Source organism: Balaenoptera borealis (assembly GCF_965194805.1).
Source record: "Balaenoptera borealis genome assembly, chromosome: 14".
Lineage (NCBI taxonomy): Eukaryota > Metazoa > Chordata > Mammalia > Artiodactyla > Balaenopteridae > Balaenoptera > Balaenoptera borealis.
This window is the reverse complement of record NC_138875.1, coordinates 54606073-54622233: the sequence shown is the minus strand read 5'-3', so window position 1 is coordinate 54622233 and position 16161 is coordinate 54606073. Positions and strand designations below refer to the sequence as shown.

The 16161-nt window shown below is 36.9% G+C and overlaps 1 long non-coding RNA gene across 1 annotated transcript in view; it reads right to left on the bottom strand.

Moving 5' to 3' along the window:
• Window positions 1-483: 483 nt before the first annotated feature.
• The window catches only part of LOC309610599, a 504212-nt gene continuing 488534 nt past the window's right edge, over window positions 484-16161 (bottom strand). The window contains exon 2 of the long non-coding RNA XR_014234072.1: window positions 484-600. This is a non-coding gene — a long non-coding RNA (uncharacterized lncRNA). The remainder of the gene's footprint in view (window positions 601-16161) is intronic.

Below are 16161 nucleotides of genomic sequence, written 5' to 3'. Positions count from 1 at the left end.
GTACCCAAGAAAGCACCTACTGTTTTGTTAACTCAGCATGTCAACCCTGTCTTGTAGCTGAAGATGACCTGTGTTCCTTAGGTATTATTTATGACACTCATGTAGGCATACACATGGCTTCAATACAGCTCTGGGGATGTCCCAAATGGGACAGCACCAGTTACCATTTCATTCCTATTGCAAGACTTTGAAGCACTTAAACCTCATGCTTCTCAAAAAATATTCTCTGAAATAGTTTACCCTCTGATTCAAGGGAAATGAGCACCAAACACTACCTCTGGTGTGACTGTGTTGGGAAGATGTTTGAAATCCCATTAGGCACACAACAGATGGGAGTAATTTATCCATAACCACTAAATAAGTGCTTTGAATATGACTGAAGGGTTTAGTTTCTTTATCCAGGTTACACATACCCAAAAAATATTGCTCACAGTATTCTTTTTTCATGATACAAAAGTAAATAATCCCTTCAAAATAATCACAAATTCTTTTTTTTTTTTTTAAACATCTTTATTGAAGTATAATTGCCTTACAATAGTGTGTTAGCTTCTGCTTTATAACAAAGTGAATCAGTTATACATATACAATATGTTCCCATTTCTCTTCCCTCTTGCATCTCCCTCCCTCCCACCCTCCCCATCCCACCCCTCTAGGTGGTCACAAAGCACCGAGCTGATCTCCCTGTGCTATGCGGCTGCTTCCCACTAGCTATCTATTTTACATTTGGTAGTGTATATATGTCCATGACACTCTCTTACCCTGTCACATCTCACCCCACCCCCTCCCCATATCCTCAAGTCCATTCTCTAGTAGGTCTGTGTCTTTATTCCCGTCTTGCCACTAGGTTCTTCATGGCCTTTTTTTTTTTTCCTTAGATTCCGTATATATGTGTTAGCATACTGTATTTGTTTTTCTCTTTCTGACTTACTTCACTCTGTATGACAGACTCTAACTCCATCCACCTCATTACAAATACCTCCATTTCATTTCTTTTTACGGCTGAGTAATATTCCATTGTATATATGTGCCACATCTTCTTTATCCATTCATCTGTCGATGGACATTTAGGTTGCTTCCATGTCCTGGCTATTGTAAATAGAGCTGCAATGAACATTGTGGTACATGACACTTTTTGACCTATGGTTTTCTCAGGGTATATGCCCAGTAGTGGGATTGCTGGGTCGTATGGTAGTTCTATTTGTAGTTTTTTAAGGAACCTCCATACTGTTCTCCATAGTGGCTGTATCAATTTACATTCCCACCAACAGTGCAAGAGTGTTCCCTTTCCTCCACACCCTCTCCAGCATTTATTGTTTCTAGATTTTTTGATGATGGCCATTCTGACCGGTGTGAGATGATATCTCATTGTAGTTTTGATTTGCATTTCTCTAATGATTAATGATGTTGAGCATTCTTTCATGTGTCTGTAGGCCATCTGTATATCTTCTTTGGAGAAATGTCTATTTAGGTCTTCTGCCCATTTTTGGATTGGGTTGTTCGTTTTTTTGTTATTGAGCTGCATGAGCTGCTTGTAAATCTTGGAGATTAATCCTTTGTCAGTTGCTTCATTTGCAAATATTTTCTCCCATTCTAAGGGTTGTCTTTTGGTCTTGTTTATGGTTTCCTTTGCTGTGCAAAAGCTTTTAAGTTTCATTAGGTCCCATTTGTTTATTTGTGTTCTTATTTCCATTTCTCTGGGAGCTGGGTCAAAAAGAATCTTGCTGTGATGTATGTCATAGAGTGTTCTGCCTATGTTTTCCTCTAAGAGTTTGATAGTGTCTGGCCTTACACTTAGGTCTTTAATCCATTTTGAGTTTATTTTTGTGCATGGTGTCAGGGAGTGTTCTAATTTCATACTTTTACATGTACCTGTCCAATTTTCCCAGCACCACTTATTGAAGAGGCTGTCTTTTCTCCACTGTATATGCTTGCCTCCTTTATCAAAGATAAGGTGACCATATGTGTGTGGGTTTATCTCTGGGCTTTCTATCCTGTTCCATTGATCTATATTTCTGTTTTTGTGCCAGTACCAAACTGTCTTGATTACTGAAGCTTTGTAAAAAATAATCACAAATTCTTAATATTTAAAAGTCTGAATTGATGAGGTTTCATTCTACTTTGGAATTTTAAAAAATGCTATAAAGAGGGCCTGGTTAATAAGTGTCCCATAGCCTAAAGGAATCCAGCAGAGAATGGAATCATTCCCAAGTATTTTGAATAACAGAAACAAAGCTATATTTCTTGCCTCAAAATATAGTTTTATTTGGAGGGAATATCGAGAGTTACAAGATTTTAGAAGATTACAACATATGAACATCATCCATTCTCGCTTTAAAGACCAAAATAGCAAAAGCATTCAACTCTAGGAATGCTATCAAAAGTCAGTTAGAATCTTCAGCCAATGAGCTGGACACCTGTTAGGGAGTCCTGGGGAAGGAAGTGAACACAAGAGGGAATGTAATCAGGAGGCAGCTGGCCGAACACATCTAATATTAGCTCTCAGGGTCAGAGCTGCAAAGATTATTTACAGCAAGGTGCACCTGCTCTACAAGCAAAAGCCTGTGAAGGTTTTCTGACCTCCCAGGTTGGTGTCATGCTGACATACAAAAACAGATCTCAGTCTCCCATTCCCTAAAAAATGAATTTCTGAGCACTTGTGCTTCATCTGTGCTTGACTTTCTTCTCTCCTGAAATTCCATTTGTTCGAGTCTGAAAGGTAATTTAATGGTGTGTAACTTTTGATTTATGATTTTTCCCTCCTTTCTTGACATACAACTAGTACTTCTCATTTATTTCTACCACAAAATAAATCATTCAGAATTCCAAGAGAATTCTATCCACAGTTGGTCATTTTTAAAGTCTCTGATTGGTTGCTACTGAGAAGTAATAACAAAACATCTAAATACAATCAAGTCTTGTAGGGGTGAGAAACAATTGAATAGCAAACTCACTGGCCAATAGTCAAATGATTTCTATATCTAGGCAAAGCTGGTATAGAAAAGTTGGTTTCAGGTAGCCTCTGGTCCTTCCTTGTTTTCCCTCTTTACAGCACTTCTCTTTTATCACCTCTGCTCCTGGACTCCACTGTCATCATTTTCCATAAAATGGGATAATTTTTGTAAGACTACCTAGAACATGGTCAGATTATAACACTCAATACCATTCCCCTTTGCTTTACCAAATACACATGTATAAGATGAAATCTAATAAATTTATTTACATCGAGACATCAATGGCTTAAAATCTTCCGCTTTGTAGGGGATGTGTTCTGTTGTAAATCTGCCATGCACCACTTCTCCCTCTTATACCAATTAAACATCTTTACTTTCTTCAAAATATTTCCCTTCCTCCTTTTCATATGTTCTTGGTAGGGCTGCCAATCACAGTACATCTTCCTTGCTAGGCACTAGTGCAGGCCAGTGGTCTATGCTAAGCTGACTGGATTCTGTTTCCCAGATATCAATCTAGAGCAGAGATTCTGAAGGGCAGAAAATCGATTGGCACCAAGTTACTCATTGCTAGAAGCCAGAGAGAAATTCCACAGTTCCTGCTGTTGACAACCTAAATTTTCCCAGCTCTCAGCCCTTTCTGAGGAAGGATTCTTCACCTCTGTCTTCTATTCACTTCAGTTTCCTCACAATATCATGTCTTTTGCTTAAGTTAGTCAAAATCAGTTTCTTTGCATACACCCAAAGACATTTAACTAACACACCCTCCCCCCAAGATTGGGAAGTAGAGAAGAGCTTGCATTTTTTAAGAGAAATCTAAAAGGCAAGATAATCATTAATCATCAAGGGTCAGAAAGAGATAAGAGTAGACAGGAATTTGAGCTAAGGAATGAAGTTTACATTCCTTGATTGATATTGTATACCCAACTTTTTCTGTTTATGCATGAACTGCATTAAAAATTCACAAAGATTTTACAATGTATATAACTCTGCCATCCTCAAACGGTTACTTTCATTTAGGGGCTCTTCATTTCCTCTAGGGCCTCAGAGTTTCTGCTGAGTCTTCTGCATATGGTCAGCTAATGAAGCAAAGAGAGAGAAGGTGGAGGATCATACACAATGATGAAGAGACAGTCCTGGGAGTGGCAAACATTGTTTCCACGCACATTCTGTTTGCAGGAATCAGTTACATGGTCCCACCTATGTGCAGTGGGGTTGGGAATCTAGCTTAGATGTGTGTTCAGGAGGAAAAAGATAAAGTCTGTGAGCATGAAGTTAGCTATCTGCCACCACCTCACCCATCTCACAGAGTCTAGCAACGTGATATAAGCATTGTGCTTGTAAAAACCATAGTTGTCGTTAAACAATACTTCAGTTTTTTATTTAAAAATTTTTCATCAACAGTTAAAATATAAAATTTCCATAGAGAACAATTAAAGAATTGTTAAAAACTTGGTTTCACTCATTCTTCTAAAATAAAACAAAACATTCTCTGTGTCTGTCTCTCCCTGTGTGTCTCTCTGTAGATAGATAGGTAGATAGATAGATAGAGGAGGTAGATAGATGGAATCTCTCTCTGTCTTGGATTAAGAGTAAATAAAAATCAAACCTCTGGTTTGAGAGGCTAACTGAGCAGATATTAAAGTCCCTCCCTTCTACTCAATATGTAGAGAAATTACAGATAAAAATAGAAAAATCAGTTTGACATTACTGATATATTAAAAGATGCCAGAATAAAATAAAATATATTCAAATTGCTGGAAGAAAATAACATCAATCAAGATATAACATATTCAGTAAAATAATCACCAAGAGTGAGGGAGAAATAAGGATAATTTCAGATAAAGATGAAAGCGATTAGTCCAAATACATCATTAATTACAATAATTATAAACAATAAACTCTTACTGAAAGTTAAAGACTCTCAGTGTACATTTTTTTAATCCCTGTATACACTTTGGGGAAAAAAGTTTAACTAAAACATAACAACAGTTTAAGATTAAAAATGAAAGAATGGGAAAAGATGTAGCAAATATTGACCAAAGGAAAGCTACTATGGCAATATGAATATCAAATATAATTTTAAAATACTATATTAATGAGGGGAGAGGACACATATCCCATAACACAAAAACAAATTAGAGAGCAATTTGGTAATATCTCCTAAAAATACACATACTCAAAAACCTAACCATTTTACTTCCAGAAAAGTTATTGCATATACTGCAAAAGGAGATAAGTATAAAGATGTTCCCTGCAACATTGGGGGGTAATAGCAAAAACAAAACAAGAAAATAAATCAACCCAAGACATGTGATACCCACTGAGTTCTTGCAGACCAACCAACTCCCAGCCAACTCAGGAGATGACCACAGACGCATTAGTAAACCAAGCTGAGAGTAGCTGAAGGACTGCTCAGCTGAGCCCAGCCCAAATTACAGCCTCACAGAACTTTGAGTTCAAAAAATGGTTATGGATTTAAGACACTACATTTGGGGATAACACAGAAAAAGCTAAGAGATACATGCATGTAAAAATGAAACCGTTTATGTAAGTTTTATAAATTCACAAAATAATGCTAAATATTGTGATGCATAAGAACTTGCATGGCAGAATTATACAGTACTGATAAAGATATATATGTGAAGTTCATGACAATGGATAGCACTGGAATGAAAGGAGGGGAATACAGGTAGGAAGGGGTAAAGGGGCGATTTTAAGTTTACCTATGGAGGGTTTTTTTTTCCTAAAACTAAAAAAACTTTCCAGAAGAAAACATAGGAGAAAATCTTCATGACTCTGGGGTAGGCAAAAATTTCATGGATAGGACGCAAAACTCACAGACCATAAAAAATGTTAAATTGGACCTCCAAGTTTAAACTATCTGCTCTTTCTAAAACATTACTAAGATAATAAAGACAAGGAAAATTGGGAGAAAATATTTACAATGCATGTATCTAACAAAGGACTTGTACCCAGAATGCATGTTTTCAAAGATAGGACAAATAACCCCATTTTTAATGGACAAATGGATGAAGAAAAAATATAAGATTCTCAACATCATTAGTCATCAAGGAAATGCAAACTAAAACCACAATGAAATAGCTCCAACCATTAGAATAGCTAAAATTAAAAATATTGAAAATAACAAGTACTAGATGAGGATATGGAGCAACTGGAACTCTAATACATCGCTGGTGAGAATGTGAACTGGTACAACCACTTCGTAAAAATGTATGACAGCTACTTTTAAAGTTGAACACTTACTATACATCTCAGAAATTCTCCTCCTAGGTATTTAGCCCCTCAAAAAAATAAAAACATATGTCCACACAAATATCTGTAGACAAATGTCCATATACATATAGCCTTATTTATAATAGTCAAAACCTGGAAACAAATACCCATGAACAGGGGGATGGATAAATAAATTGTAAAATATCCATATAACTGAGCACTGCTTGACAATAAAAAGAAATGATTTACTGATAAATGCAACAATGTGGGTGAATCTCAAAAACATTATGCTGAACAAAAGAAGTCAGATACAAACAAGTCATGATGTATGATTTCATCTAGCTAAAACTCTAGAACACAAATCTAATCTATAGTAACAGAAAGCAGATTAGAGAACTGAGGTGGGAAATTTGACCAGGAAAGTGAAAGAAAACTTTTGGGAGGTAATGGACATGCACTTTTTTTTGACTGTGTGGTGGTTACACAGGTATATACATTTACCAAAATTCATCACACTAGATGATCAAAGTAGGTGCATTTTATTGTGTATAAATCATGCCTCAATAAAGTTTTTTTTAATTTGAGAAAATGTGAAAAATATCAATAATTAATTCTGAATTTTGAGTGCTGTATCATTTACGGAGCTAGCAAGAAACGTGACAACCTCACTTGGAATTTGATGAAATTTTAAGGAAGGGAATATTAAAGGAGATATGGACAGAATTAAGGAAACCAAGTTGTATGTTGAAGCATTCAGGGACTTGCAACAACAGGCCAAGGCTAGGAGAGGAATCTTAATTACCTGAATCCAGGTGAACACTATGAGTCTCAAACACAACCTATCTAATCCTCTTGGACACAGAAACAGAGGCAAGGAAGAAGGTAAGAGAGAACACGGACATTTGGATTTCTTAATGCTATTGGAGAAGAGGTGCTAGGGAACAGTGACCACAGATGAGAATAAACAGGTTTTTTAAAAGAGGGAGGAAGAGCGGTCTTATAAGCCAAAATAAGGAGTTTGGTTTTTAACCTGAATTCACTTAAGAGTTTCATGTAAAAAATGCATGAAAATGCATCCATTTTTAAATGAATACTCTGCTACTAGACATGGATTTTTTTTTACTACTCTTGATTTAGAAAGAGTATGTATTGCAGCATTATTAATAATAGCAGTAAAATTGTTATTATACATAAACTTCTGATGAAATGTTTTCTAGTTGTTTGTTTGTATTTTCTCCAGCTTATTCTTTTTTTTTTAATTTGATTAAAACTACTGACTTTATTTTCTTAATTTAATCTGCTTCCCATTTGGAGATATTGTTTTCAGAAACATCTTCTTCATTGACTTTTTAAAATTTCACCCTTTAATTCATCTGAAATTAATTTTAGTCTGTTACATATACTATGATGGTGAGTGTGTAGCAAAGAAGCACTTAGCAGCTACTACTGTATCTTGCACATAATAGGCCTGAATGGTGATTTGTGGCGTAAGTATTTGTCAGAGCCAATGGTTATAACAATTTGCCCACATACTTCATGTTATAGGCATCACTTTTTTATAAATTTACTTACTTATTTATTTATTTATTTATTTTTGACTGCATTGGGTCTTGGTTGCTGCGCGTGGGCTTTCTCTAGTTGTGGCAAGCGGGGGCTACTCTTCGTTGTGGTGCACGGGCTTCTCATTGTGGGGGCTTCTCTTGTTGCAGAGCACGGGCTCTAGGCGTGCGGGCTTCAGTAGCTGTGTGGTACATGGGCTCAGTAGTTGTGGCTTGCGGGCTTAGTTGCTCCACGGCATGTGGGATCTTCCCAGCCCAGAGCTCGAACCCGTGTTCCCTGCACTGGCAGGCAGATTTTTAACCACTGTGCCACGAGGGAAGCCCTAGGCATCACTTTTATCATTAATTACACTAGAGTATTCACAGCCCAGTGTTACAATAACAAGATGCAGTCATTTTTCATTAATTTTTAAAATTCTGTTATCTATTAATCATGATCAAGCATCTAAAGCTAACTTTAAAATAATGAGCTACTTTAAAAATTTAATTGATTCATGAGTCATCTGTGAATTTTTAAAGGCAATGAGTGAGCTTTGTTGCCCTAAATACATGCTACTCAGAATGTCTCCTCATTTACCTGGAAATGAACACCTTTGCAAATTATTTAACCAATGCCAATGTCCAATCGCATGTTTTTATAGCTCAGAATCTTTTTTTTTTTAATATAAATTTATTTATTTATTTTTTTGGCTGTGTCAGGTCCTCGTTGCTGCACACAGGCTCTCTCTAGTTGCGGCGAGCGTTGTGGTGCGCAGGCTTCTCATCGCAGCGGCCCCTCCCGCTGAGGAGCACGGGCTCCAGGCACGCAGGCCTCAGTAGTTGAGGCGCGCGGGCTTCAGTAGCTGTGGCGCACGGGCCCAGCTGCTCCGCAGCATGTGGGGTCCTCCTGGACCAGGGCTCAAACCCATGTCCCCCTCATTGGCAGGCGGATTCTCAACCACTGCGCCACCAGGGAAGTCCCGCTCAGAATCTTTTTATCAAGTACATACTAAAATAACCACAGTGGAGACATTTATGGCAAAGTGAAAAAAGGAAGCTGTTTCTCCAGCACACCTCGGCTGCTCTTCATTATTCAATGATAACAAACACAAACATAATCCAGAAAAGTGCCTGGAACCAAATTTAGACTGAATGAAAAAATATTGATGGCATCATCAATAGCTATGTCTTAATTCCTCATCCAATTCACCAAATCTCTATACCATAAAATTTCTGCCTAGAATGATAGGGAGCCCCTCAGTTCCAGCTAACAGAGCAAAGCCATCCAGGAAGGAGGCAGACCAGAGTGTCTGGGAGTAGCTGAGTCTACAGGAAAGAAGCCACAATCACTGGGCAAGAAAGAAGCTTTGAGAAAGCAAATCCCTTTGCCACTCTGGCCTTAAATGTCCTTCCTTTTAGAATAAACACTCAGATTTAGGTTATTTCTAAGCACTTGGGGACTATGATGTTAAAAAAAAAGATAGCAAAGATTCTGGGCTATTAGAACAAACCAGTGAATGACCAAGTGCACAATCGGGCAAAGAGACAGCGTTTGAATATGTCTCCAGAAGGCTCAAACGTAACAGTCCAGGCATACAGACACCTCAAGCATCTGCTGTTGATGTGGGCAATGGGGACAGGTAAGAACAGGGAGGGTGATCCTCAGAAGCACCTCAACATCTCTTATAAGGATGTGGGCAATGTTTCTGCAAGCAGAGAAGCAGTCCAGGTCAATAGCTATCAACTTTCAATGCCCCTCAACACCATCCCCAAACACAACTCATTCCCATCACACCTGCTGTTATTAGAAGCAGCCATTCCCAAAAGGGTACATGCCCTGCCCCTCTCTACAGAGAACATTTCAGAATATTGGTGAAGCTATTTCTAAAAACCATGTAAAAAACTTAATCGATGTACATATTTCAGCTTTGAATGGATAATACATTTACATAGTGCAAAATGTAAACAATACCAAAGGCTATACAATGAAAAGTACGTCCTCCTCCTATGCCTATCCCCAATTTCCCTCCCCAGAGCCACACAATTACCAATTTCTTATGCATCTTTCTGGGGATATTCTAATATAACATCACACACAAACTATAAATACATACTTCTTTTTATACAAATAGTAGTATATGTACTACTACATAGTTGAAAAGCTTCCTCATTTTGCTTTCAGCTGGCTAGGATTCCATTGTATGGCTATACCATAGTATATATCACCAGTTCCTATGAAACTTTTGTTTCCAATCTACTGCTATCACAGACCAGGCTACAGTGAGTATCTGTGTGCATTCATTTTCTGGTACCTTTGCGAGTAAATATGGAGGATAAAACCCTGACAGTAGAATTTCAGGGTTAAAACGACTATATTTGTAATTTTTATTACAGATCATTTGGAGGACAAACAGTAGCTGATTATAGCTACTTGCATAACTTTTAGCCAGATCTCGGTTCAGTTTCTACTTCTGCCACTTACTTTTGTCACAACTAGGCAAGTTAGTTCTTTCTAGATCTCAGTTTCACCATCTGAAAACAGGAATAAGAATTGTACATGTTTTGGGCTTCCCTGGTGGCGCAGTGGTTGAGAATCTGCCTGCTAATGCAGGGGACACGGGTTCGAGCCCTGGTCTGGGAAGATCCCACATGCCGCGGGGCAACTAGGCCCATGAGCCACAACTACTGAGCCTGCGCGTCTGGAGCCTGTGCTCCGCAACAAGAGAGGCTGCGATAGTGAGAGGCCCGCGCACCGCGATGAAGAGTGGCCCCCACTTGCCACAACTAGAGAAAGCCCTCACACAGAAAGCCCTCGCACAGAAACGAAGACCCAACACAGCCAAAAATAAATTAATTAATTAATTAAAAAAAAAAGAATTGTACGTGTTTTATAGGATCATTGTGAGGAACTGGTTAATAAATACATATAAAACTCAGAACAGTACCTGATACAAGCACTCAAAAAATGTTAATTCTTATTATTATTCTCTTATTAATTCATATCACATAAAATACAAGTTTGCATTATCGAATTGTTTTAATCTTTGCTAATCTAATAGCATTTTCACCTAACTCACTATGGTTTTCATCTATCTTTATCTTCTATTTTGAAAGTACTTAAGTATATTTTCATAAGTTTGAGTCATCTATAATTTCTTTTTGTGAACTGTTTATGACCTGTGCTTTTTTATTGGATTATTGTTGCCTTATTAATGAATATAAAGTCTTTACATATTAAAGAAATTAGCTTTTTGCCTATGATGTTATTAATTTTTTCTAAATTTTTTGTTATTTTTTTTTACTTATGGTTATTTTTGCCACAGAAGTGTTATTTTCAGTTAAATTTATGGAAAAATTCTTGTATGGCTTCTGGGTTTTACATGACATTTACAAATTCTTTCTTATTTGAAAACTATTTAATTTTCACTATGCTTTAGCTTAATACTTTTATGATTAATTTTTAACAGTAAAATCTTTGCTCCATATGCAGTTAGGATGGGAGCCAATTTTATTTTTCTCCAGATGGCTATGCAGTTGTCTCAGCACCATTTATTGAATAATTCATCTTTTGTCCCCTGATTTTTCAATACCACCTTTAACACACACCAAATTCACAAACATATTGAGCTTATATCTGGACATTTTACTGTTTTATTGAACTATACATTATTTATACAAGTGCCAGTACCAACCTTTAAATTACTATATAACTATAATATGTTCAATATACTGTAGGACTAACTATCCTCAGTGAGTACATTCAAAAGCAATAATTTTTATTTCTTTTTTTAGAATTTCCCTAAAAATTATTTTTATTTTAACATAAGAAAGTTACAATAGTTTTTGTAGTTCATATAAAAATCTCTTAGTATAGTTATTGAGGAGAATTTTAAACATATAGTTTTACTGGGAGAGAATAAACATCATAATGATATTGAGTTTCCCTATCTAAGATGAGAAAATACCATTCTATTTAAGTCTTCTTGGGTAACTCAGTAGTATTCTAAATTTTCATTCACTTAAATGTTTTATATTTTTTATTAAGTTTATTCCTAGGTATTTAATCTCTTTGTGACTGTGGTTAATAGGTGCTTCCCTTCAATTATATTTTTTTATCTTGTTTTAGATTGTATATAGGAAAACAGTTTTTTCTTAATATACCAGCCACCTCACTGAATTTTCTTATTGTTATAATAATTTTTCAGGTAACCCACTTGGGTTTTTAATACATACAACCATATTACCTGCAAATATTTTGTCTTCTCTGTTATAACTTTTACACTCATTTTTTTCTCTAATTTTATTATGTTAGCTGGACTTCATTAAGAATGGTATCATAATGAACATCTTTCTCTTATTCCTAAATGTGAAGGAATGATTTCTAGATGTTCTAGATGTTGCTTTTTTTAAAATATGGTACAAAATTATATTTTTATTATGTTAAGGATATTTTATGTTGGTATATTACATTGTATCAAGAGTTTCTTATCAAGAATGGAAGATGAATTACATCAAATACTTCTTCAGCTATAAAGAGATGATCGTGTGTTTTCTCTTTTTATTTATTAATTTGGTAAGTTATAGTATTATATATTTTGATATTGAGCTATTCTTATATGTATACAGTCCTTAACTCAGCAGCAATCTTTACTGGCTCTAGGAGTCTAATCTTTCATTTTTGTTCTATTCTTGAGGGGTTTTGTCAGGATATTGACTAGGGCAAAAATTCCCCAAATGCTACAAGGTGTTAAAAACACTAGTGCATGCTTTTTACAGTATTTCAAATGGCGTAAACTACATGCCAGAACAAGTTGGTCTGGAAGGACAAGGACCAGCCACAGCACATTTTCATAGATCAAGTTATCATCCTTGATCTAGAAAACAGGGGTTGGGGAGGCATGGTTGGTTAGGAGAGACATAAAACTGAAGCCTAACAGAAAAATCTTATCAGTAAAACAAAAGTAGTAGATCTACTTTTTCACCAGGCATCAATGACCTTGAAGCAGAGGTCAGGAAACAAAAAACAACAATTTAGGACACTTAGGTTTGGAGGAAGAAGCAAAAATTAAAGGTTTGTGTGAGCTAGTGAATTCTAGGTAAGTTTGTGAAACCTTGTAGAAATAAAAGTTAAATGAAATCATCAGTTTTTTTTTTAATTTTGGGTTCTAAAAATGATACCTACTGGAATTGTGAAAGAGTTATTTCCATATTTTGCAGGACATTATAGCACTTTGTGACACTAGTCTTCTTGGGTTCCTCAGCAGTATTCTTGTTAACAACTCCTAATATAAACCAATTTCACCCTTAAAAATAAAAATGTAAAAACTAGGAGGGGGATGGAGAGCATATTTTATTTCTTGAGTTACTATTTTTTTCCAAATTGAACACATATAAATAAAAGTCATGTCCCTTAACAAAATTAAGACAGATCCTCCAAGGTAGAAATGGAGGAGGAATATCTACGGGAGGAAGAATCATTGTGAATCTCCAAGCACCCGGAGTTACCTTCCCCTGGAAATATCCCAACAATCACCTTTATCAACAGTGTTTGACCATGAAAGATGCTATTTTCTTTTCTAAAGCTCTGCCCAGATGATTATATAAGAACTTCGGGTTTCTTTTTTTTTAATTTCCTAAGCATGAATGTAATAAAGCAGAATTAGTCGAACCAATTTTTAATAAGAAATTAAGATTAACAAAAGGGAAATAAAGTTTGGGAGTTACACACACCTAGCTATCCTGGCTTATGGATATACCTTGTTTTCAGGAGCTGTCAGGCTATATCTCATCCTTGTGGGCCACTATAGGAAAAAGAACACCTCAAGGAGTTTCCATGTTTCAAGCTCCAATCCCCATCCCCAAATTCCTCCTCTCACTTGTTTCCATATTACTTCCATCTTGAATTATCTCACATGCCAAAGGAGAAACCCCACACTACGAAGGTCACTTGGTCACCAGGCCTCTTCGTCATAGCAAGGATACCAGGAAGAACAAGAACATCAAAAAATAAGGTGGGAGGGAGGCATTTAAAAAATGATTTAAAATGCATCTCATGGAAGAATTCTATTTCATTAGTGACTTGCGTTAGTAAAATGACTTTTCCTATTTCACTTAAATTGACTATTCTACTTTCTGGGAGTTAAGGAGGAATCATTATTGGAGGAGGAGAGATACAAAATGGTACAAAAGAAAAGCTGTGGGGGTTCCGCCAGTGTTACAGGAAAGCTGTTTCTACTACACTCTTTGTTGTACACATCAGTGTGATTCCACAATTACCAGCAAAATCCTAACTGATGCCACTAAAACTGTTGGCAATAACCTACATCACTCATCACTATCAAGTCCCCATGGAGTGACACCTTAAGCTTAGTGTTTCAGTTACCTCTCCAACCAATTCCCCATAGTCATCAAAACAGGCTCACTCCATGTTACTCTTTCCTACCTAAGAAAAAATTATGCCAAGGGAAGTTTTTTTTTCCTTTTCAGAAGTGTGGCTATGGAGAATAAAATGCAATGATGCAAAGTGCCAGTTTTCAAAAGCAAGTACCCTGCTGTAAAGAAAAATCCAAAAAGAACAGTGGTACAGAGCAAAATAAGTCTAGCTTTACTCTTCTTGATTTAGATTCATATGAGTCAATGAGGAGGAGAGAATGAAGTTATAGAAAGAAACAAGGGGTGTGGTAGAGGGAGGTGGGCATACTACACAAGTTCACTAAAGTATTCAACCTATACTTAATAGGTGGCATTACATTGCAAAGTATGTGCACTATGACATTTATATTATCTTAGCTCAGGTGATGTAGCAAGATACCATAGGAGTGGGTGGCTTAAACAACTGGCATTTATCACAGTTCTAGAGGCCAGAAAATCCAAGTTCAAGGTACCAGCAGAGTTGGTGTCTGATGAGGACCCTCTTCCTAGTTCGCAGATGGCTGCCTTCTTGCTGTATCCTCAAATGGCAGAGAAAGTTCATATCTCTTCCTCTTTTCACAAGGCCCTAATCCTATCACAAGGGCCCCACCTTCATGACCTAATCTAACTCTAATCATCTCCCAAAGGCCCCACCTCCAAATACTATCACACTGGGAATTTATGGCTTCAACATATGAATGGGGGGGGACACTAACATTCAGTCCATAGGCTATATGAAATATAGACACTCACACAATTCTACATATTAGGAAACTGAAGGAATAAACCATGAAATCACATCAGTGGCAGGTCCCTGGCCTCACTGACTATCCAATAAAAGATCCTCAGTTTTCAGCATACATACAGAACTCAACAAAAAACCCATTTCCTTGTTCTGAGTGCAGGAGCTAAGATCTGAAAAATACCCATCAGCTAACATGAACTGCTAACAGTAAATTACCTACAAGTGAATCAGACCTAGACCTATCAGACATAGCCCTGGTTCAGGTGTTTAAGCTAAAACTGCCTTTAATCTTCATAGCTCAAATATCTCTGACACGAATATTAGTTTATTTCTTTCAGTTGATCACTATAGCGCAGCTACATTATGTAGAAGAAAGTTTCGTGGACTGGTCTAGCTGCAACCTAGAATAACATGTTTCTTGGGAAACAAGTTCTAAATCCCAAACAACTAATTTTAAAGAAAATCTTTATAATACATACTCAATATAAATTAATGGCCTTGAATTTTAGAAGCTTTAGGCTCAGGAAAGTGCACCATTTGAGCAAGCCTAGGACATGTGTGACAATCTGCTGGAGAGAGAGAAAAGTGCACCTTGGTTCCAAATGAGTCACAGAGGGTTGACATCCCTCTTAGTGTCTTCTAGACAAAATTTTTTAAACCAATTTTAAGGGGCAAGAGACAACGTGTAAGTCATATATGATACATCAGAAAATAATTTTTTTTAATTAATTAATTTATTTATTTTTATTTTTGGCTGTGTTGGGTCTTCGTTTCTGTGCCAGGGCTTTCTCTAGTTGCGACGAGCGGGGGCCACTCTTCATCGCGGTGCGCGGGCCTCTCACTATCGCAGCCTCTCTTGTTGCGGAGCACAGGCTCCAGACGCGCAGGCTCAGTAGTTGTGGCTCACGGGCCCAGCTGCTCTGCGGCATGTGGGATCTTCCCAGACCAGGGCTCGAACCCGTGTCCCCTGTATTGGCAGGCGGATTCTCAACCACTGCACCACCAGGGAAGCCCCAGAAAATAATTTTTTAATGAAAAAGAACAGATGGTAAAAACAAAATTATTTGGGACCCTGTCATATGAGTAAGTACAAAGATAACAACATGTTTTGAACGATATATTTGTGCATTAGCATTGTCAAATCTGTGAGATAAGAAGAGGATATTTTCTCACTTTGGCTCCACAAATAAGTTCAGAGAAGTTATGTGAGTTTCCCATACAGTCATACAGCTGTAGTGGCATTAGATTAACAAGACTGAAATGTGCACCCTAAGTCCAGTGT